The sequence below is a fragment of the Thermobia domestica genome, chromosome 3 (assembly GCF_964235325.1).
Source record: "Thermobia domestica chromosome 3, izTheDome1.hap1.1, whole genome shotgun sequence".
NCBI classification, from domain to species: Eukaryota; Metazoa; Arthropoda; class Insecta; order Zygentoma; family Lepismatidae; genus Thermobia; species Thermobia domestica.
Genome location: NC_137456.1, coordinates 201,092,121 through 201,115,574, shown reverse-complemented (window position 1 = coordinate 201,115,574; position 23,454 = coordinate 201,092,121). Strand labels below are relative to the sequence as shown.

The following is a 23,454-nucleotide window of genomic DNA, read 5'->3' as shown; positions in this document are numbered from 1 at the left end:
CGAGCTTGAAAGTACCGTACATAGCATTGTAGAGGCTATAAGAAATAGCGCTGACAAACATATACCTCAGTATCGAGGTAAAACATATCAGCCAATATTACCTCCTCAATATTTGGCTCTTGTACGCAAATCTCGCTATTACTTTCGAAAATACGAAAAAACACGAAACCCAGAGTACCTAACGCAAGCCCGTAGGTGGCAAAGGACGGTGCATAATTATATTGTTGCTCACAAGCGGATTAGCTGGAGCAAAACCTGTAATCAACTGAACACCGAGTCACATCCAACGAAATATTGGAAAAAATTTTACCTTCTAACGGGACAAAAAGTAAATTCATCTTATCCTCTTATACAGAATGATCAACCTTTACATACCAACAATGAGAAAGCAGATGCTTTCGCCGGCCATCTCCAATCTGTCTTTACACCTACTACCTGTATTCACCGCAGCAGTTCCAAAGTTTCCGAAGAAACAATAAACCAGCTATTACAGCCTTCCATCTTTCACAGGTTAGACAACAATAATCCTTTAACTCAGGAAATTACTTCTGGAGATATTCTATCCGTCATTAAACGGAAACGTAGCACTGCCCCTGGATTTGACCAAATATCGTACAGACTTCTGAAACAATGTTCGGCCAACTTTTTCATTTTTCTGGCTACAATATATACATTTATACTTCGAACAGGTTACTATCCTTCCGATTGGAAGGTATCCAAAGTCTGTATGTTTTTGAAACCGAAAAAAACAGCACATTTTGTGCAATCTTATCGTCCAATTCAACTAACGTCCACACTTGGGAAAGTCTTTGAAAAAATACTGGTCTTACGTTTACACCCCTATATCACTGATCATCAACTTTTACCGCTTCATCAGGCTGGATTTAGACCCTATTACAGTACAAATGATCAGTTACTTCGCCTAACCACCATCATAACAAACCACTGCAATCAATCTCTTCCCTCTTGTCTCATACTGATGGACCTTGAAAAGGCATTCGATCGGATTTGGCACTACGGATTATTTTATAAACTGCTTAAATTGAGTCTTCCTCTCTCATATCTCAGAGTTATTTATTCGTTCACACTTAACCGTATTGCCTTTGTCAGCGTCAATAACTCTCTATCACATCCAATATTTCCACACACGGGGGTACCGCAAAGTTCTAGCTTATCGCCTCTTTTGTACAACTTGTATGCTTCAGATTTGCCATCTCCAGCACCGAATACTTATCTGTTCCAATATGCTGACGATACAGCCTTTCCAACACTAGGTAAAACAATACAACATATTAACATACACTTGCAGACTACGATTACAGCTTTTCTGCAATGGTGTCGTAAATGGCGACTATCAGTAAACGAAGACAAAACTCAGACACTAGTTATTCTACCAACAAAGTGTCGTAGTAAAGTTAGGCGTAATCCAAATTTGTTGCAGATACGAGTAGGCGATCACCTTCTTCACCCCTCTAAAACTGTTACATACTTAGGTGTCATCTTCGATGATAAGTTGCGATGGACACCTCAGTTACAAAAAATTGTTACGAAGGCTAAAAACAGATTACAGTTTCTTCGTCGCCTTGTTGGTCAGAACTGGGGACTGAATTCTAAATTACTACTTAACACCTACAAAGCATTCATGAGGAGTATCCTTACTTTTGGTCACGTAGCTTGGTGTTCAGCCCTCCAAAAATTCTACAACCGACTTGAGATTCTAGAGCGACACGCCATTCGTTTAGCATATTGGATCTAACTTCCTTATCACAATACTGACCTATATGATAAAATTGACTTTCCTACGCTCGTTCACCATATTGCCAACTTGCGGGAGAAATTTATAGCCAAGAATCTCCAGAATCGTAAGGATATATTTCTTGATACAATATTTACAGACTTACAGCAAGAATCCGCATATAAATACTGTTATAGACCACTCAGCGTCCTGGTTACAATATATCTCCGCAATATTCCAGCAGATCATCATCACACAGCATTCTTTCATCACCAACTTATCCAGCAACATATTCCTCATCCTTTTCCATCATAGCACTGTTTCTCCACACCACTAATAAGGGCTATCCATATGTTTTTCATCAGTCCTGAGCCGCCCCAGGACAGAAGATTAATATGCATTTCTCTGTTCTAACATCCATCTACTGTGTTGTGACGTCCAGAGCACCGCACTCATCACTATTCATTTGTCATAAATGTGTACTATAATTTCCTTCAACAGTACCTTGTATATATAACACAAAATTTTATTTGCTCTACTTCTATTATCACTTTCTTGCACATATATTATTTTTTCGGCACTCGCACCTTCGTTTACTAGTTTAATACTTTGTTTAATACTGTTTTGTTTAATAACTTTTTGTTTTCATATTTCGTTTTGTTTATGATGTTGATATAAAAAATTAATCTTTTATTTTGCTATAATCTTTGTATTTTGATTTTGTTAATGGCTAAAATAAATATTTCTTTCACAGCTCCTTGACCGACCATAATATGAATAAAGAATAACTAGTTAACAAATTTAAACTCTTTGTTTATTACATGAGAAAAATCACCTGATCTTAAAGGAACTTTTTGCGCTGAATTCGAATATGCACTCGGTTTCTCTCCATCACGTACAGTTTTCCCGTAACAGAGGGATTTTCGGGAAATTCCCTCAAAAATTTCCCTTTTTCAGATATTTTATTCCCCTAGCTCCTGTCCCCTTACATATAGTAACATAGAAATTATACCTAAGTATACCTTGATTTATATTTAATAAACCCTAAAAGTTTCGTAAAAATCGCTTTGTTCTTTCTAGAGAAATAAATATATTTGTATGTATACTGTGTGCTCTGTTTATTGCAGCTGATAGTAATGCTTTCAGATCTCCTGAGTTGGGGTAAAAACGATTTGCTTTATTACTACAAACACAGACACAAAAATGAATATTTACAATAGTCAACAACACACTTGTATTGCTCTCTGTAAATTAGAAACGTGTATAAAAATACAATGTACTTCCAACGTATATTTTTTTTAAACGTACAGTAATACATATATATACAATTCTCCAAGTTTTTTCGTTTTGTTCATGAAATGGTTATCAATATTTGTTATCAAATGTAACAGCATGCAAAAGAACTTCCACTTCCCGAGCCCCCTACCAACTGGGAAGAGATATGATGATGATCATGACCTTGATGAACCATCGACATCAACATGTACATCCAAGGATCGAACGTTCATCCCTGACTGTGTTCGCGAGCCACATTTCATCCGGCAATGTGAACTTAATGACCTAGTCCGTGATTTGCACCTGACAAAACAAGGGGCGGAACTTCTGGGATCAAGGCTACAGCAGTGGAACTTATTGGATGCAGAAACGAACATATCAGTGTACAGGAAAAGGCATGTTCAATTTTCAAGCTATTTCTCAATGCAAGATAATGTGTGCGTATGTACGGATATAAATGGGTTGATGGCGGAGCTAGGAATTCCTTACGTTCCAGAAGAATGGAGGTTATTCATCGACGCGTCAAAGGTCAGCCTTAAAGCTGTCCTTTTAGATAATGGAAATAAAAAACCTTCTATACCACTTGCGCACTCAGTGAAGATTAAGGAATGCTATGACACCATGTCAACTTTGCTAAATCTTATAAATTACAAGGACCATTGTTGGCAAATACGTTGTGATCTCAAGATAGTTGGTATTTCATTAGGACTGCAGTGCGGTTACACGAAGTACCAATGTTTTTTATGTTTATGGGATAGCCGAGCTGATGACACACATTATGAAGTGAAGGAATGGGAACCTAGAGTGAATTACGTACCTGGAGAATGCAACGTCAAATACGCTCCTTTGGTAGATCATAATAAGATATTACTACCGCCACTTCATATCAAGTTAGTACTTATGAAAAACTTTGTCAAAGCCATGGACACATCTGGTGAAGGTTCCAAGTATTTGCGAGATAAGTTCCCTAACCTGAGTGATGCTAAGATTTCAGCGGGAGTGTTTATTGGTCCCAAATTAGGAAATTAATGCTTGATGATAGCTTTGACAGCAAGTTAAACAGTGCTGAGATAGCTGCCTGGACAGCATTTAAGTGTGTTGTGCGCAATTTTCTGGGCAATAACAAATCTGAGAGTTACACAGAAATCGTACAGGACATGATACAGAAATACAAAGAGTTGGGTTGTAGGATGTCTTTAAAAATCCACTTTTTGCACTCCCACCTCAGCTTCTTTCCTGCTAACCTAGGTGCTCTCAGCGACGAACAGGGGGAAAGATTCCACCAAGATATAATGGCAATGGAGAAAAGGTATCAGGGACGATGGGATCCTTTAATGATGGGGGACTATTGTTGGGGTCTTCTTAGAGAATGCAACATTTCTTACAAAAGAAGGAAGTAGTGTACGTTTTTGTAACTCAATGGAAGTTTCATATATTGTGATAGTTTTGATTGTCTTTTCATGACCTTTTGGTACATTTGTATTATTGTTTATTGTAAATTGTCACACTTGTAAATTATATTGTATTATATTTTATATATGTGTTTGTGGTAATAAAGCAAAACGTTTTACCTCAACTTAAGAGATCTGAAAGCACTACTATAAGGTGCAATAAACAGTACACACAGTATACATACATACAAACATATTTATTTCTCTAGAAACAATAAAGCGATTATTACGAAACTTGGAGGGTTTGTTAAATATGAATCAAAGTATACTTAGGTATAATTTCTATGTTAGTATATGCAAGGGGACAAGATCTTGGGGTGTAAAATAAACGAAAAGGGAAATTTTTTAGGGATTTTCCCGAAAATCCCTCTGTTACGGGAAAATCGTACGTGATGGAGAAAAACCGAGTGCATATTCGAATTCAGCGCAAAAAGTTCCTTTAAGAACAGGTATTTCCTTTTATGTAACAAAACCTTTGTTAACTAGTGTAATTGATGATCTCAAACCCCAGGCCAAGAGAGAGGGCTAAACCCTCTAGTGGCAGAATATATAGAACAAATGTCTATTCCAGTTACCAATAAAAATAAAGATTGTTCCACTCATAATAAGATGCCCTCATACTTCCGTATAGAGAAATAAAATGTTAGTTCCAAACACTACCCTCTAAAAAAAAAGTTAATCCGATGAGGTTTGACCTTGGAAGCTAATGGTCTTCAAAAAAGGAAAGAATGCTTCCTGCTGTCCTGGAAGGTGAGTATGAAGGGTGAGTAAATGTCCTTCGGCCGTATGTTAACATTAATGGCAAAAGGCTAGTAATTAGCATACTACCACAAGTTTGATTCAAATAAAAGGTACATTATGAGTACTTATGAACTTCAATTACACTTCGGCAATGAAACTACATACGTGAAAAGGTAACTTCCATACGACTAATGAATGTGTAAGTACTTTGGAGCTTACATATGTTCAAAGGGCAATATAGTAAGTACACATAATAATACTACTTACAGGTAATGAGTATAAGTAAGTACTTTCAATGTTACATACGCAAAAAGGCAACAATGGAGTAATGAGTCTACAGTCCAGTAAAACGTCATCATAAGCATGTGTAATTACATGTCAGTAATTGTTCCTAAAGTACCGGTAGAAAAGCCGTAATAATTCAAGTTCAATCACGATTAAACACTTGTATTTCAATTAAAACATGTATTATTTCAAGGAGAGTACTTAGAGTAATCAAAATATTCATGACTTCAAAGACAGTACTTAGAGTATGTACATAGAGTGCCTAGAGTGTAACTACTTTCCAGGTCAAAAATGGACTATGAATGCTGATATACACTACTTGCATGGTATAGCGGATATTTTAAAGGGTTCAAAAGGTTACTAAAGGAAGTAAATTATAAATGTTTCTTATATCCGGCCGGTAATGTGCATATTATTATTATTATTATTATCATTATTATTCTTTTGGAGAAAAAAGAAAGTCCAAGAATAAAGATATTGTATACCTTTCAGATAAATTTTATAATGATGTACAACTTAATTGTAGGAAATATAAAATGAATACATACATTTTACTGTTTACTGAGAAACAACTACATAAATTTGTGAAAATTTAAACCTAAGTGGAAAAGAGCCAAAACTTAGCTTTTAGTTGGAAAAAAGTCCTTGATAGACTGTTTCTCCTTGTCAAAGTCACGTTCTTATTAAAAGTCGAGTATATCGTTAAAAATATTATGTCACACTATTACGAAGGTTGGTTGTTTTAGGGCAAGTCAAAACGATGGACCCAATTTCAGAAATTTATTTTGTGAAATCTAATATACATATGTTATTGTGAGATATGCGCTTCGAAAGGTTAATATTCAAGTTTAGTTTCCATGCATGTTTCCACTTTCTATCCCTAAGAGTCAGCAAGAAGCGTGATATAAATTACTGGCCTCAAAGTACCGTGAAAGGTTTGGCAGGAGATAGACTATGGCCTTGATATATGCCGTGTTACGCGAAGTGTTCATATAGAACATTTGTGATGTGTTTGAATAAAAATTTTATGGGGTATTGTACGATATATACTATATATTGGGGTACTGTACGATTGAGCAAATCTAATATCTTTTGAAGTAAAAGAAACACTGACCATAGCTTGAACACACACTGTTTTTAAACTATAATGTGTTTCTATCAGTGGCGGCCGGTAGATTGTGGTTTCGGGTATTGCAGTACGAATAGTAAGAGACAGAATATATAAAGTTGACACATTGACTAATCAGCATAACTTAAGATGCAAATGTTATGTGACATGTTAAATTAAACAAAATTCTGTTTTTTTAAATAAAAAATGTAGAACATTTTATCCGATTAATCACCTTAATTAATTCATTATCATCATAGGTATTCTGTCTTTATTGGCAGGTCACTTGCCGCAGCTGAGAAGCTTCCATGCTTCACTGTCTTCCGCTAACTTCTTCGTCTTCGCGTATGATCTTTCTGTTTTTATATCATCCATTAATTGTAGTCTCCTTCGCCCCCTCCCTCTCCTTCCCGCCACCATACCCTCTAGGACGTCCCTCATGATACAATTTCTTCTTAGACAATGTCCCAACCAGTTTCTCTTCCTCTTCCTAATAATATCTAAAAGTGTTCTTTTCTCACCCACCATTTCTAACACTCTCTCATATGTTTTCCGCTCGACCCAACTAATTTTTTCCATTCTTCTCCACACCCACATTTCGAAAACTTCTAGTCGATTTTCATCACCTTTACATAATATCCACGTTTCCGCCCCATACAGTACAACACTCCACACGAAGCTTTTTATGAGTCTTCTTCTCAACTCTTTATTCAAGGTCCCACAAAACAGACTTTTCTTCCTTCTAAAGGCTTCTTTCGCCATTTCTATCGTTGCTTTTATTTCACTTTCGCACTTCATGTTATTACTGAGAATACTACCCAGATATTGAAAACTATTCACTTGTTCTATTTTCTCCCCTCCTATTTTTATATTTGACATAGACCCCTTCGTTCCATTTGAGCTAAGAAAAACTACGTTGCTGTTGTAATTATACCAAAATAGCGTCCTGGTGTAGCCCACTTACATTTTGATTTTGACACTACTAGAGAAATTCTCTAGAAGAAAGCTCGGTGGAATTGCATCCAAAATAAAGAGGAAAATCTTTTTTCGACGTTCTAATGTACCTTGGAGTTGGATGGAATACCTACACGGAGGAAAGAGAATGTGGCACTTTTTTGTAAACGTAACAGTACGTATGTAGCTCATACTGCTTTCATTAAGGACACGATGCTTTGGTCGCACACTACGGAACTATTGTCCCTTATGTGCCAATTGCGAGTGGCTCGCAGAAGGCTGTCTTGCAGTTTTGCAGTGGAGTGGCGTCAATTAGTGTGGCTGTGTTGTAGTAGGCATCTATGCAACTTATGAGTGATATACATAGTCAGATGCTTTGCTGTTTTCATGTGGAATTGCTGTATAACAGGATAGGTAGTATTGCTTTCAGCGGTAGAGGATTGTGGCCAGGCATTTACGGTAGCGTAAAAGTGTAGACGTTGGTGTTTAAGTAAAATTGATTGTGTTAATCTGTACGTGCCTACGCAATAGCACCATAGGACCATATTTATTTCCAGCTCGCCTGAGTGGGAGTATTATTTTTACACTATGTTCTCCCAAAATTGTTAAAACATGTGAACTTGAAAAACAAAAGAGCAGATGTGATCTCAGCATGACAGTGCACCAGCATATTTTGACAGGAATATGGAGACCTACCTAAATAAAACATTCCCAGATCTCTGGAGAGAAGGACCTGTGTTATGACCACCTCGTTCACCCTACCTCGTGCCCCTTGATTTCTTTTTTGGGAGGATATGAAACGCCTTTCGTATGCAACACCAGCCACGACAGCCGAAGAAATTGTTGCTCGAATTAATATTGCAGTGGCAGTCATCTCTTAAATTTCAGGTGTTTGGCTGCACGTGGAAAAATTTGCTTCGCCGATGTTATCTTTTCAATGTGGTTAACGGTGGACAATATCAGACTGTGAATTGTTATTCTCTACAGCTGTCTCGTGTACACATACTGCATTGCACAAATACTGTACAAGGTCTGAGTATTTCAGTTATCCTACTTTGTACGAGACAGAATAAATCTATAGTTTAAAACTATATTTCTTTGTATCGTTGTGCAACATGCGCAACAGCTTATGTTTAGTCGCGTTTCATTTCTTTCGTGCATGGAATTATTCACGGAAATCCTTATTGGGAAAAGGTAATCCTTACTTTCGCCCAAATTGTGTTCACATAATTTGTGGGAATTACTGTTGTCGTGTGAAGAATCCCTTGTACTCTCGTTCATCATACAAGACCTTTGTCGTCTGACTGTCTTATGCACAATCACTATAAACATAATATGGATCAAAGTTATTTTTCCCATTTTTTACACGCTCTTAACTCGGACACCAAGCCGTTCATTTATTATCCATTACCATTAGCATAGAAGATATAACTGTGATACGTTTTAGATTTTATTTAAATTCTAATTCCGAACATTTATTCTGTGCTGATAGAAAAACATTATTCACACATGTGTCTTTCTCTTTTTTTCGATCTAATTTGAACGATGTACTATTGTTTTCGATTGTTGAAATCTTGTACTTGATTGTTTATCATTTTCCTCATTGAACGTTTGATAAAATACTCGAAGAAATACTCCAGTTCCTTTGAAAGTCGCCGTTGCACCGTCACTGCACTACATCGGATTGTACACTAATGGAATCTACGACTAAAAATAATGGATATTCCCTTTTACCCGATGTCGATCCGACATTTTGTTCTCAAGTATGGCTATTTTTCCATTTTCCGAAAATTTTCGGGTGGTCATAGCTCCGAGGCATTTTCACAACCAGGTTGGTCTGGGACAAGAATCAACTCCCGACGTTTACTACATTAATTAAGTTATACCACAGATCACAGACAGACAGACAGACACACACACACACACACACACACACACACACATATATATATATATATATATATATATATATATATATATATATATATATATATATATATATATATATATATATATATAAAATACGTATTCACGGGCGCCCTTTAGGTAGACTTGTCCATCGCCCCAGCACGGCCCTGGGTGGGTCAAAAGGTAGAATTGCCCTTCGCTGGAGTTTCGAAGAGGTTCAATTTCTCGAAATACATATTGAAACCAGTGGCGGCTAATGTCAGTGTTGCAGCGTTGCGCAACGACCAAAGTATTTCAAGAAAAAAAATATTATTATCAATAGTAGTAAAGAACAGAAAAAATACTTTTTAATACTCGCATATATACACTTTAAATAACATATTTTTTACTTCTGTAACTGTCCGTTCCGTTAATCCGTTTTAAAAAGCGAAAAGAATCCGTCACAGAGTCTCTAATTTTTATTGTGTTGCAGCAAGCATACAACGACCAGATTCCTTCAGCGCGGCAATTGGAGCAAATGTTAAGTCTCCTTTCCCCTATCTCAGAAGTTAAACGGACTGGTCGTTGCAGTGCTTCTGCAACACAGCACGGTTTCCAGTGAACGAGAAGGTTTTTCACGCTAAATAAGATTTCTGAATTTATTTTCACTAGCAATTAACAAATGGAATTTGTTTTTATGCCTTCATATTTTTAAATTACGGGACCATACTGAAGAAAATCAATATAATGACAATTAAAAAAAGTAATTGCAGAATTACAAAATAAGAAAGAAAATATCTAGTAGAGCAGAAAACAATTGAAAGTAGATCCGCATTTACAAGTTAATTCTTAGCTTACATTGATATTAAAGGCTTCTTCTACAGTAATTTGTGAATCAAATATTAATAAGTTAGTATGTAGAATCGCTCCCCCACCCTGTGGATAATATTTTAGTATAAATATATTTCTTTTATAAAATAAGTATATTGTATACTTTTGATAATTTACACATAAAACTGTATGACGGGGAACGCCACATTGAATTTGGGACTAGTCAGCAACGCTCAGAGGCATTGCCACGAGGGGTCCACCGGGTCCGGAACTCCCAAAAATTTCGAAACTTCACTAACCGTTGTAGACTTTCTTAACGAACTATACTTGTTTAACAAAGAAGTGATTGATGTAGGCTAAATATTTTATTTTATATGTACTCTTCTTGTCTTATAAAAATAATCGTTCTATGATTTTTTCTAAAAATATAAGTGACAATAAATAGGAATTACTTATCATCTTTTCGGGTGCAGTATAAGACAGGTATTGTGCAGACGTACTGGACCTCCCTCAAATACTTTTGACCCCTCCTAGTTAACATTTCTGGGTGTAGAATTGGCAGTGCTGTTTGTTTTTATGTTCGTTGATTTTTGGCTTCTGTTACATGCTGATCCATTATCTGGCGGGTTTCGAGATTTCTTTTCCAGAACATATCACATTGGTAAGCGTTGTTTCGCCTCATGTGGAAGTATATTGTGTTCATCCTGCATTGCGTAACAACCAAGACGGATGATTTGGAATGTATTTTTTTTTCTTTTACGCACATGTGTGTGTGTTGATGTATGAATATGTGACATTCGGAATTCATATACCAGTACCTCTTTTGTATCAGCGGATTTGGTTTTCAGTTATTAGGTTTAATTTTGTTGTGTGTGTTTTAGTTCTGTAAATAACCTACAAATTCTGAATGAATTGTATACCATGACTTCTGTAAATAACTTGCAAACAACATTGACCAGCTTTCAACTCAGGAAAAATTTGCAATTAAGGCTTAGACAAAACAAACAAAGGGCAATTCAGAGAGTGTTCGAAAAAAATCCGCTTTAAGTTTACAGGATATCTTAATGGCAGTAGTGTTGTTTGCACCAGATACACTTCCTCAATTTATTTTAAATTTTCCTGAGTAAATTGTGAATAAAGTGTGTTCAACGTACATTTTTTTTATAGCACTAATCTCTGCTACGAACTCTCTTCAGTCAACGCTGAAGAGGAATTCGGATCGCTGTCAGGGCTAGAATGAATCGTTCGCAATAATCTAGAAAAAATATTTAGTGAATCTACAAAGCTTCTGAAATTAATATTAACTGTACCTATGGCGTCAGCAAAAGACGAAATTTTTTTTCCACATGAGAAAGAATTGATATTTTCGAGGAATTGAATGTCCCAAGAAAGATTATCACCATTGGTTATGCTTTCTATCGAAAAAGACCTGACAATAAGAATACCAGAGTTCAATCAGCATGTACTAGATAGATTTGCTCCAATCAAAGAAAGGATAATGAACTTACTAACTAATTAAGTTGTTGTTGTTGTTGGGAGCTCTAACGAAGATAGGCTTGGAATGGAAAGATAGAAGACTCATAAGAAACTTATACATGAACCAACAAGTAAGTTTTAGGATAGGGGAAGAACTGACGGAAGAGAGTGCAATTGGGAGGGGAGTTCGACAAAGATGCTGCTTCTGGCCAACACTATTTAATGTCTATCTAGAAGAGATAGTGAAAAAGAGTTTACATGATGATGATGTCATTTCGGTAAGAGGTAGAATGATTAGATGCATAAGATTTGCAGACGATATGGCGCTTGTTGCAGAATCTGAAAAGAAAAGCAATAAAATGTTAGAGAAAAAGAGAAAGAGCTTTGAAGAATATGAGATGAAAATAAATGTTAGAAAGACAAAAGCCATGGTGATTGGAACGAAGGAGTCTGTGTCAAATATAAAAGTAGGAGGGGAGAAAATAGAACAAGTGAATAGTTTTCAATATCTGGGTAGTATTCTCAGTAATAACATGAAGTGCGAACGTGAAATAAAAGCAACGATAGGAATGGCGAAAGAAGCCTTTAGAAGGAAGAAAAGTCTGTTTTGTGGGACCTTGAATAAAGAGTTGAGAAGAAGACTCATAAAATGCTTCGTGTGGAGTGTTGTACTGTATGGGGCGGAAACGTGGATATTACGTAAAGGTGATGAAAATCGACTAGAAGTTTTCGAAATGTGGGTGTGGAGAAGAATGGAAAAAATTAGTTGGGTCGAGCGGAAAACGAATGAGAGAGTGTTAGAAATGGTGGGTGAGAAAAGAACACTTTAAGATATTATTAGGAAGAGGAAGAGAAACTGGTTGGGACATTGTCTAAGAAGAAATTGTATCATGAGGGACGTCCTAGAGGGTATGGTGGCGGGAAGGAGAGGGAGGGGGCGAAGGAGACTACAATTAATGGATGATATAAAAACAGAAAGATCATACGCGAAGACGAAGAAGTTAGCGGAAGACAGTGAAGCATGGAAGCTTCTCAGCTGCGGCAAGTGACCTGCCAATAAAGGCAGAATACCTATGATGATGATGATGAATTAATTAAGGTGATTAATCGGATAAAATGTTCTACATTTTTTGTTTAAAAAAAACAGAATTTTGTTTAATTTAACATGTCACATAACATTTGCATCTTAAGTTATGCTGATTAGTCAATGTGTCAACTTTATATATTCTGTCTCTTACTATTCGTACTGCAATACCCGAAACCACAATCTACCGGCCGCCACTGATAGAAACACATTATAGTTTAAAAACAGTGTGTGTTCAAGCTATGGTCAGTGTTTCTTTTACTTCAAAAGATATTAGATTTGCTCAATCGTACAGTACCCCAATATATAGTATATATCGTACAATACCCCATAAAATTTTTATTCAAACACATCACAAATGTTCTATATGAACACTTCGCGTAACACGGCATATATCAAGGCCATAGTCTATCTCCTGCCAAACCTTTCACGGTACTTTGAGGCCAGTAATTTATATCACGCTTGTTGCTGACTCTTAGGGATAGAAAGTGGAAACATGCATGGAAACTAAACTGTGAATATTAACCTTTCGAAGCGCATATCTCACAATAACATATGTATATTAGATTTCACAAAATAAATTTCTGAAATTGGGTCCATCGTTTTGACTTGCCCTAAAACAACCAACCTTCGTAATAGTGTGACATAATATTTTTAACGATATACTCGACTTTTAATAAGAACGTGACTTTGACAAGGAGAAACAGTCTATCAAGGACTTTTTTCGAACTAAAAGCTAAGTTTTGGCTCTTTTCCACTTAGGTTTAAATTTTCACAAATTTATGTAGTTGTTTCTCAGTAAACAGTAAAATGTATGTATTCATTTTATATTTCCTACAATTAAGTTGTACATCATTATAAAATTTATCTGAAAGGTATACAATATTTTTATTCTTGGACTTTCTTTTTTCTCCAAAAGAATAATAATGATAATAATAATAATAATATGCACATTACCGGCCGGATATAAGAAACATTTATAATTTACTTCCTTTAGTAACCTTTTGAACCCTTTAAAATATCCGCTATACCATGCAAGTAGTGTATATCTGCATTCATAGTCCATTTTTGACCTGGAAAGTAGTTACACTCTAGGCACTCTATGTACATACTCTAAGTACTGTCTTTGAAGTCATGAATATTTTGATTACTCTAAGTACTCTCGTTGAAATAATACATGTTTTAATTGAAATACAAGTGTTTAATCGTGATTGAACTTGAATTATTACGGCTTTTCTACCAGTACTTTAGGAACAATTACTGACATGTAATTACACATGCTTATGATGACGTTTTACTGGACTGTAGACTCATTACTCCATTGTTGCCTTTTTGCGTATGTAACATTGAAAGTACTTACTTATACTCATTACCTGTAAGTAGTATTATTATGTGTACTTACTATATTGCCCTTTGAACATATGTAAGCTCCAAAGTACTTACACATTCATTAGTCGTATGCAAGTTACCTTTTCACGTATGTAGTTTCATTGCCGAAGTGTAATTGAAGTTCATAAGTACTCATAATGTACCTTTTATTTGAATCAAACTTGTGGTAGTATGCTAATTACTAGCCTTTTGCCATTAATGTTAACATACGGCCGAAGGACATTTACTCACCCTTCATACTCACCTTCCAGGACAGCAGGAAGCATTCTTTCTTTTTTTGAAGACCATTAGCTTCCAAGGTCAAACCTCATCGGTTTAACTTTTTTTAAAGTTAGCTAGCTATGGTGTAGCTAGCACCCATTGCGAGGGCTACACCCTCTATTTGGGAAAGAGATTTAACATATTTGTGGCGGAAAAAATATTTTCTGTTGGGCAAAGAGACATTTATGAACTGTATTAAACCGCCATAAGTTTTATTTATTTATTTATTTTATTATACGTGAGGAGGTCCTGTTACTGTGCATGATATGAAGGTGAGATATGGGCCGGTACGTGTGATGTGCTGATGATACTGATGATGTTATAGTCCGGATGATTTGGAGGTACGGTATATTTATATAATGCGAAAAGCAGTGAGAGAGGTGTAGACGTGTGGTGATGGCTGTGAGTGTAGGGAGCGTCGCTGTAAACGGTTTCAAAAAATAAAGCGTTTTCACTGTCATACCGTTGAGTTATATATTTAATACGAAGATCTTCAATATGATAAAGTAGGTGAGGAAATGTGATGCGGTCGTACAATTCACGGGTTGGACTTGGTAATTTAATGCGGTAGGCTAGGCGGAGAGCATGTCGTTCCATTATTAACAGCTTTTCGTAATGTTTTGCGCTTGCTGATATCCAGGAGGTAAAACCATATGTAAGTACGGGACGGAGGAAGACCTTGTAGGTGTTGATGAGCGTAGAAGAATGGAGACCCCACGTTGTACCTATGAGACATTTAAGTAAATTTAATCTATTTTTGGCTTTTCTTACAACGGTAGCGAGGTGTGGACGCCATGTAAGATGATGATCAAATGTTTCATAAGTTAACTAGCTGTTTCATAAGTTAAAAATTTATTGATTTAAATGGGCAACTGATGTATGTAATTTAGTAGTGGATGAACGAAATAAGTTCATGAAATACTGAATAGCTTATATCACGTATTAGGGCCTTGCAAACAAGACATATAGCCAAAATACATATCAGTATGATTGCTTTTCAGTTATATAGTCAAAACAATTATATATCATTAAAATAATATTCAGGCATATTATTAAAAAATGTATCAAAGTACCACTAAAAGTATTCAAATACGGGTCTAACTGCATTACTTGTGAATAACGTGCTCATTTTTAACTGGATATGTCAGATAAAATTATAGACAATTTTAAAAATCTTTATCAAATAATTTAGTTTAATAACTAAATATGATTTCAATTGTATGTCTAAATTCACGAATATCTTATTTCCTTACACATTCTCCTTCTCCGAATTTTCATTATGATTCTGTTTCACCCTTCTCCTGTAACTTAAAACATGCTCATGTCACAATACTCTAAGGTTTCCATAATCGTCTAGCTACACAAAACTTTTCAAATATTTTCTAGTAATTAAAATAATATATCAATCAGTATAGTATCAAATGTTATCAAATAATTAAATCTAATCTTATAAACTAAATGCTTTGCATGTTCATGTTTATAATAAAGAAACGTAAATACAATGGATGTATGTGAGACTAAATAGCTATTAGGACGTAAAAAATAAATAATTTAAATCATCCACCGTCTGTGCTTTTAACGTGTTTCAGTGTTGCCAACTGATAGATCATTTTCCTATCGCTGTAGAGAAATTGTAACGTTCAGCTTAAATATAAAATGTGTAACTTTCATATGTATTCAAAGGATATCAATCATCTGCTGAACGAAGGTCTCCATCATTTTCTTTTACATGTTTCCATCAGCTGATCTTTTCCGTTTGTACAGTTTCTGCTAAACGACTGGTTATATCTATACATTTTGTATTCGATTGTCTTCTATGTACATCGCTTCTTATCTCTAAAAAATTCAATATATTGTTACGGGATATGAAGTCAGGACAAGCTAGGACATCTTTATTTCATGTGGAAATTCAACCAGCCATCAATGGAAGCCAAGCAGCCTCCAAGAGTTCACTGCCTGATGTTATTAACACCAATATTCTGTTGTACGTCACCAGCTGACTTTACATTCAAAGATTAATTAACTATTGCTTTGCTGTTATTGAGGAAGTCTTTGTACTTGTAATTTGTAATAAACACTGGTAGCAACCTCCTATTACCTTTTGCCTACCAAACAGTCTCACACGCGACGGTTTTAATTTGTTTTGTTAGATCAATTGCTTCTCTCAATTGGTTCGACCTCATTGGCCCCCCATAGTCAGGCTACTGCAAGACATTGTCCGTTTCGTTCGTTTACCCACGACACGATGTTACAACAAGGAAGTAATAAATACAGAAGTAAGTACTTTGACTCGGGTGAGTCTCTTTCTGGTTCGTTTACCTGACAACGTTAGTAATCTCAGGAGCAAGTTTGAGAACTTTGTGTTGAGTCGACGACATGTAGAAACATGGACTTGGTCAATGTCAGTTTTGGGTAATCGACCACGCTCAGGAAACTCTGTGGTGTCACCATCATCTCATTCTGACGTCAGAGGGACAGTCAGGTCAAAAGCAATTGAGAGAGCACGATCTGGGTCTTTGGATCTCAACCACGACGCGAGACACATCGGAATCTCCCTGCTTTGGGGTCCGGCATTCAATGCCATGGTTGATTGTTGGACAAGTTTTCATGGACTTCATCAGGGCAACCCAACCTGCAAGTCACTGGAACTTCGAGGACAGCGCCTAAACATCACCTATGAGTAAGAGGGAGAAGATTGGAACTACTTCGAATTAGGGTGAGACTTTCTAAATTAGTTGCTATTCCCTTGCTCTACCATCTATTCCTTAACGCCCTTATTGCTACCAATTTTCAATGAAAATGCGTTGGTTATTTTCAAATTATTTTAACACTAAATTCACATTCATTACCTTGTCTAATTTTGCTCGTGGTTCTAGTCGCCTAAGGCTAGTGGTGGAGTCACCCCCATTTAGCATGTGCTTTACTGCTATAAATTTGGTATTGTTATCCCGCACCTCTTAGGTGCCTCTCGTTTCTATCCCGACAGTTAAGTGGTGGCGGAACAATATGTTATTTCTCGTCCATCTTCTATTTGTTTTAGGTATGTGACCCAGCAGTTCCGTTTCTGCTTCATTGCAGAGTATATCACATCCTAAATAGCATAAGTCTGCGCTTCACTTGCACTAGACTTGCGGAACTTTAAAAAAATTTTCTGATCTCTAAGTTAGCAGTAAGCGAGCATCTGCAAGACTCTAACATCTGTCAGTTACATACTAGTAACCAACTTGCATTAAAAGTTGTAAATTGCTGAATTACACAAAGTTGATGCCATTTTCGTTTCGCTTGCTATTCTTCACTTCCTTCTTAGAAGACTTATGATCATAGTACAGCCGGAAATTTCTCAATATCAAATATAAGAACACAATTATATTTCAAACAAAACAATTTGAATGCTATACGTTTTGTTAAAAAAAAGAATAAGCAGTCATTTATTAGGCCTACGTCTCGTTTATTTTGTTTGAAGTATAGCAAATATAATTACAGTAATAATTATATAAATACAAAATAGATTGCAGCACACTTCCTAATGCACATTTTATCACAGAAATCACAAACTTAAAATTTGTTTTATGAAACATCATATAAATAACACGATATATTTACGTAGCATAAATATCAAGTATACTACATAAATTTTAGTTATATCTAAAATGCAACAATCCTAATCCTTAATAGAGCTACTTAGATATGTATTACATCCTTTGTAACGATTTGTAGGGCAGTTAAAGGGTATACTTTATCCAGTGCTATCTTAAAACAAGCCACTTCTCATTTGCTTGGAATTAAGACCACCTCTTCCAATTTCTGCAAATTTTTCAATGGACGTACTTTCCTCGGTTATAAATCACAGTAATAACTCAAATTCCACTTTACACAAGAGCGCCCTTCTCATGTAGCCTTGATCTTAAATTTTAGTCAATCAAAAAACCAGTGAAACAGTAACTCAACAATTTCCTGAAAGAGTTAAGTTCAGTATTTTAACTGCATGCATAGGATTTCGTGCATAGGACTGCGTGCATAACAAACACTGCGTGCATAGGATTTCTCGCGGTTCTATCGTTTCCTCTCACTTTCTTCATTCCACCATTTCATTCATTTCCCATCATCACCATCCCCTTTAGCATAGCACATTCCTTTAGCATGGATTATTTCTCTGCATGGCACAGTTCTGTACAATGAATGCATACTGTTACTGTTAATAAAGAATCCTTGAAGGGTACATTGCGCCCTTTACGTAAGGCGCCCTTGCGAAACCATATCAAAAATAAGCGGTTTTATTTCTTCTTCTGTATAGCACAGCTCTGTAGAATAAATTCATACTGTTACTGTTGACAAAGAACCCGTGAAGGGTGCAGTGCAACCTGCGAAACATTACATTATAGATAAGTGATTTTAGTTGTTCTTCTGTATACCAATTCTCTATAGTAAATTCACATAGTGACTGTTGGTACAGAACTTGCAAAGGGTACAGTGAGCCCTTATAAGAAGCGGCCTGCAAAATATCACATTATAAATATTTTTAAAATTCTTCTGTATACCAGCTTTGCATTATACATTCATACAGTTGCTATTGGCAGAGAACAGGTAAAGGGTACAATCACTTTTAAAAAAACGTATACTGTAAAGCCAGTAAAGCAATTAACATGCAAGTGCGTTTGGTAAGATAATATAGAGGCTTTTCGTGCTGCTACTCATTTATTAAAAAAGAAAAAACTTTCAGTAGCTAAGCCCAATCGATGTAGCGCAGTTTAAACAATTCAAGATTTTTTAAAAGTTCTTTATTTACAAATTTGATTGTTTTAGAGCAGTGTTCGAATAATCAGCCTATTGTACTTCTAAAATATAGCTATGTTGATTTATGTGTTATATTAAAGTACATTGTGTTTGACAAAAAGTTATTACAAGAACTAGAAAGTATTTAAATGGTGAAAACGTTTTCACAGTTCAGCTATTTACGTTACTAAACAAGTTTGGTGGTTTTTCATACATAAAATGGCGCCCATATGTATAACGGTTTAACTTAATTAATGTAAAAAACATCGGAATGTGATTCCTAACACCAAAATAAAAAGAAAAGTATACACCCACCTGGGTGTAAAAATTCCTTCTTTCGGTGCCTTGATTACCCGAAAATTTGTGTGAAAAATGTAAAAGCAGCCATAACTCAAAAACAAAACTTCGGGTCGAAGTCGGGTAAAAGAAAATGTCCATTATTTTTAGTTGTAGATTCCATTAGTGCACAATAGGATATAGTGCAATGGCGGCGCAACGGTAACTCCCAATGAAACTGGAGTACTCCTTCACTTATTTATTAAATGTTGAATGAGGGAAACAAACAACAATCAAGTACAAGATTTCAACAATCAAAAATAATAATACATCGCCCAAGTTAGAAGAACACTTAGATTTCGAATGCAAGAGAGATACACATGTGCGATTGATCTATTTGGTTCAGTACAGAATAAACTCTCGAAAGAAGAATTTAAATGAAACGAAGTCTTTAACCTATCACAGTTATATCTTCTAGGATAACGGTGAAGGACGATAAATGAATGGCTTCCTGTCCAAGTTACTAGTGTGTGAAAATTGAAAAAAGAACTTTGATTCTGATTTGGTTTAAAACGATTGCGCATAGAACTGTAGTATTCAAATTTGGAAGTTCATATGTGATGAACAAGTGTAAGGGATTCTCCACATGACAACAAGGATTCCCAAATATTGTGTGAATACATATTGGGCAAAAGTAAGCTTAGCTGCATTAAAGGGCTTCCTTCTCGTAATATATAATTCCGTGGAAATGACACTTCTGTGTATAGATGCAAAAAGAATGGACAAAACACGAGATGTTGTACACGTTGCATAACGATACAAAGAAATGCGCTGGGACAGTATACTTTATGGATTTATCCGTTAGGTGATTTTTCTTCCAGGGATACTTTCAAGTGGCTTCACCCTCCCTTGGAGTTGGCCGAGAGTGATGCAGATTCGGACGACAGTTCCTGATTACCAGTCTGACGAGGGAGAGGGAACTTCTGATGACCATCATTTCTGTGAACCAAGGAAGAAAAGAAAAGTTCAGAAAGAAGCCTAAATGATGACAGTCTGGAACCGACACCCTCTGGTTACAAGTTTCAGGAGCAACAATCCACCGCTTAGTACTCCATCTGTCCTTCCAACTGTATCAGGAGCTTTAGACGAATAAGGACAGCTCAATCCTACAACAAGCCGGGAAATCGATTCACAAATCGGCCAATCATCACGAAAGGAACAACATATGCCCCTACAATATTATCATAATATCTCAAGTCAATATATATATTTTCTGTTCCTTGCTTTATACCAAGCAGAAATCAACCGTCATCAAGTGTCCATTCAAACAAGAAAACAGACGTATCGTCGAAGGTGGACTCAAATGTAATTACGATTGACAAGGAAATTGTTTGTGGGAGAGGAGGCCATCCATGGACAACAAAGCCTAAAGTAGAAACATGCCGTACGCCTGCGAGAAACATTGTTTATGTTAGACAAGGCCCAGTAGGAGAAGCTAAAAATGCAGAAACCCCAGAAGAATGCTTCCGACTGTTTATCAAAGACTCAAATGTTGACAAGGTGGTCTTATATACCAATCAACAAATTGATAGGGCACAGAAGAATTATAAAACCCAAAACAATACCAATTCAAATACTGATAAAAACGAAATTCTTTCCGTGCTTGGGCTTTTAGCTTTAGCTGTAGTGTTAGAAAACAGATATCTTTCAATTCGTGATATGTTTAACGCAACACTATGTGGGATAAGGTTCAAATCAATAATGAGCGCTGAACGTTTTAGTTTTTTGATCTATACCATGAGATTGATGACAAATCCAGTCGTGAGGAACGAAAGAAGAGCGATAATTTTGCTGCTATTCGGGATGTGTAGGACAAATTTGTTACCAATTGTGTTGACAGCTACTAACCAGGCTCTTTCGTTACAGTTGATGAACGACTTTTGGCATTTAGAGGTAAATGCCCATTTAGAATGTATAACCCCAATAAGCCGGGGAAGTATGGAATCAAACTCTTGATGCTTTGTGACGTAAGTACCCATTACTTGATCAATGCAATTCCGTATTTGGACAAAGCCATAAGCAAAAACGGTTTACTATTAGCAGAAACTTTTTGTGAAAAAATAACTAAACTTATCCATAAATCTCATAGAACTGTGACTATGGATAATTTGTTTACCAGTGTCCATTTAGCAGATGAAATGTTGACTCCAAACTTTGGACTGACTATCGTAGGCACCCTTCGCAACAACAAAAAAGAGGTCCCAGTTGAATTACAAAATTCTTGTTCAAGAGAAGTGGGAACTTGTATCTTTGTTTTCGATAAAGAAAAAGTATTGGTTTCCTATAAACCCAAAAAGGAGAAGGTGGTGTTATTGCTATCCACTATTCATCAGGGTTTGGAATTCAATGATGAGACAAAGAAGCCTAAAATAATTGACACCAAAGAAGCAGTCGATTCTCTTGATGAGCTTTGCAAGAATGTGTCTTGTTGTAGGAAAACAAAACGGTGGCCACTCTGTATATTTTATGGAATGCTAAACATTGCCTCCGCCAATGGATATGTGATATACTGTCTGAACAAGATATCTCGGAATGAACAACCTTTATCACGGAAAGAGTTCATGAAAATTCTAAGCTCTACACTGGTTGAGAATCAATGAGATCAAATGAGAAAATGTTTTGACATTCCAAATCTGAGGAGGTCTCTGAACACAATGATTGTGGAAAGTGTTGGAATATGAGAGGATAAAATACCGATCCCTCTGCCTGGCGTTAGAAAAACCTGCGTCTTCTGCTCTTCGTCCAAAAGAAGAATGACAGCAAACTACTGCTCAGCTTGCAGACGCCCCTTTGTTGAGAGCACCGTGCAATATATTGTGTCCAATGCAACGAAGAAAACTAAATTACAGGAAAGGACAGAAATAAGAGGTAAACATGTTAAGACAGAAAAACATTCTGCAAAGTATTTTCACAAGTGTGTTATTTTTGTGCAATGCTGTCTTTCCTAAAATTGACATCTGAACAACCTTTCGGTTTAGCATAGTAAAAGCAGATTCGTTGAAAGTAACGTACATTTTTTGAAGTAGACTTATGATAAAATTATAATAGCAATCTATGCATATATTGAACCAACAACTTTTAGTTAAAACTCTAGAAATTAGTCACTTTCAATGTATCCTATAAAGTAAATAAATAAACATTAATTATTATAATAGAAAATATTGATATATTAGAAAAAGTTTATAGCAAGGAAACAATGAGCTTTACTTCAAGTCATAAAATTTACGAATGTTTATTAATAGTGTACTACAAAACATATTAGTGTTCCCGGGTTAAATAAAGACTAAATATTCTTTTTGTTTAGTTTGTATCTAGAAGTATTCGATAATTAAAAATCATTTTCACTCTTCATGTAAGAGTAGCAATGTATTTTATAAAGTATGTTAACAAAGTATGATGATTTTGATTTATAATCTAAGCCTTCTAAATTTTAGTGAACACTCAGAACCGCACTTTGTAGCAAAGTTAATACTGTGAACAGTGCTTGACATTCAAATACATACACACAATAGCGTTTGGGAATCACCGAATTAATGGTTTGCTTAGTTGTTGACTTTCCTTTTCGTATTATATTTGAGCCCTGAATCACTGTCCTGCCCTATCCAAATCGAAACCCATACTATGAGAAAGAATTAGGACGTTTTTTTTATGCATATAAACAGGTTATCTATTTTTTAATAGTGGATATTCTGCAGTCATCGCCCTAAATATCCTAATTTGTATTTCACCAGTGCTTATGTTCTCATTTGATATGGGGAATAATTAAAAGAGGTAACATTTTAATAGATTAGATTGAGTTTCGCCTTCTGTTTAGCAGCCAGGATATTTGAGACATGGAACTACAGCTTAACGGGATTCGAACTCTTCC

At 35.8% G+C, this 23,454-nt stretch overlaps 1 protein-coding gene across 1 annotated transcript in view; it reads right to left on the bottom strand.

The window, feature by feature from the left end:
• Positions 1-23,454, bottom strand: part of LOC145682081 (gamma-aminobutyric acid receptor subunit alpha-6-like) — a 285,876-nt gene that overhangs the window by 227,957 nt on the left and 34,465 nt on the right. The gene's annotated exons all lie outside the window — the stretch shown is intronic.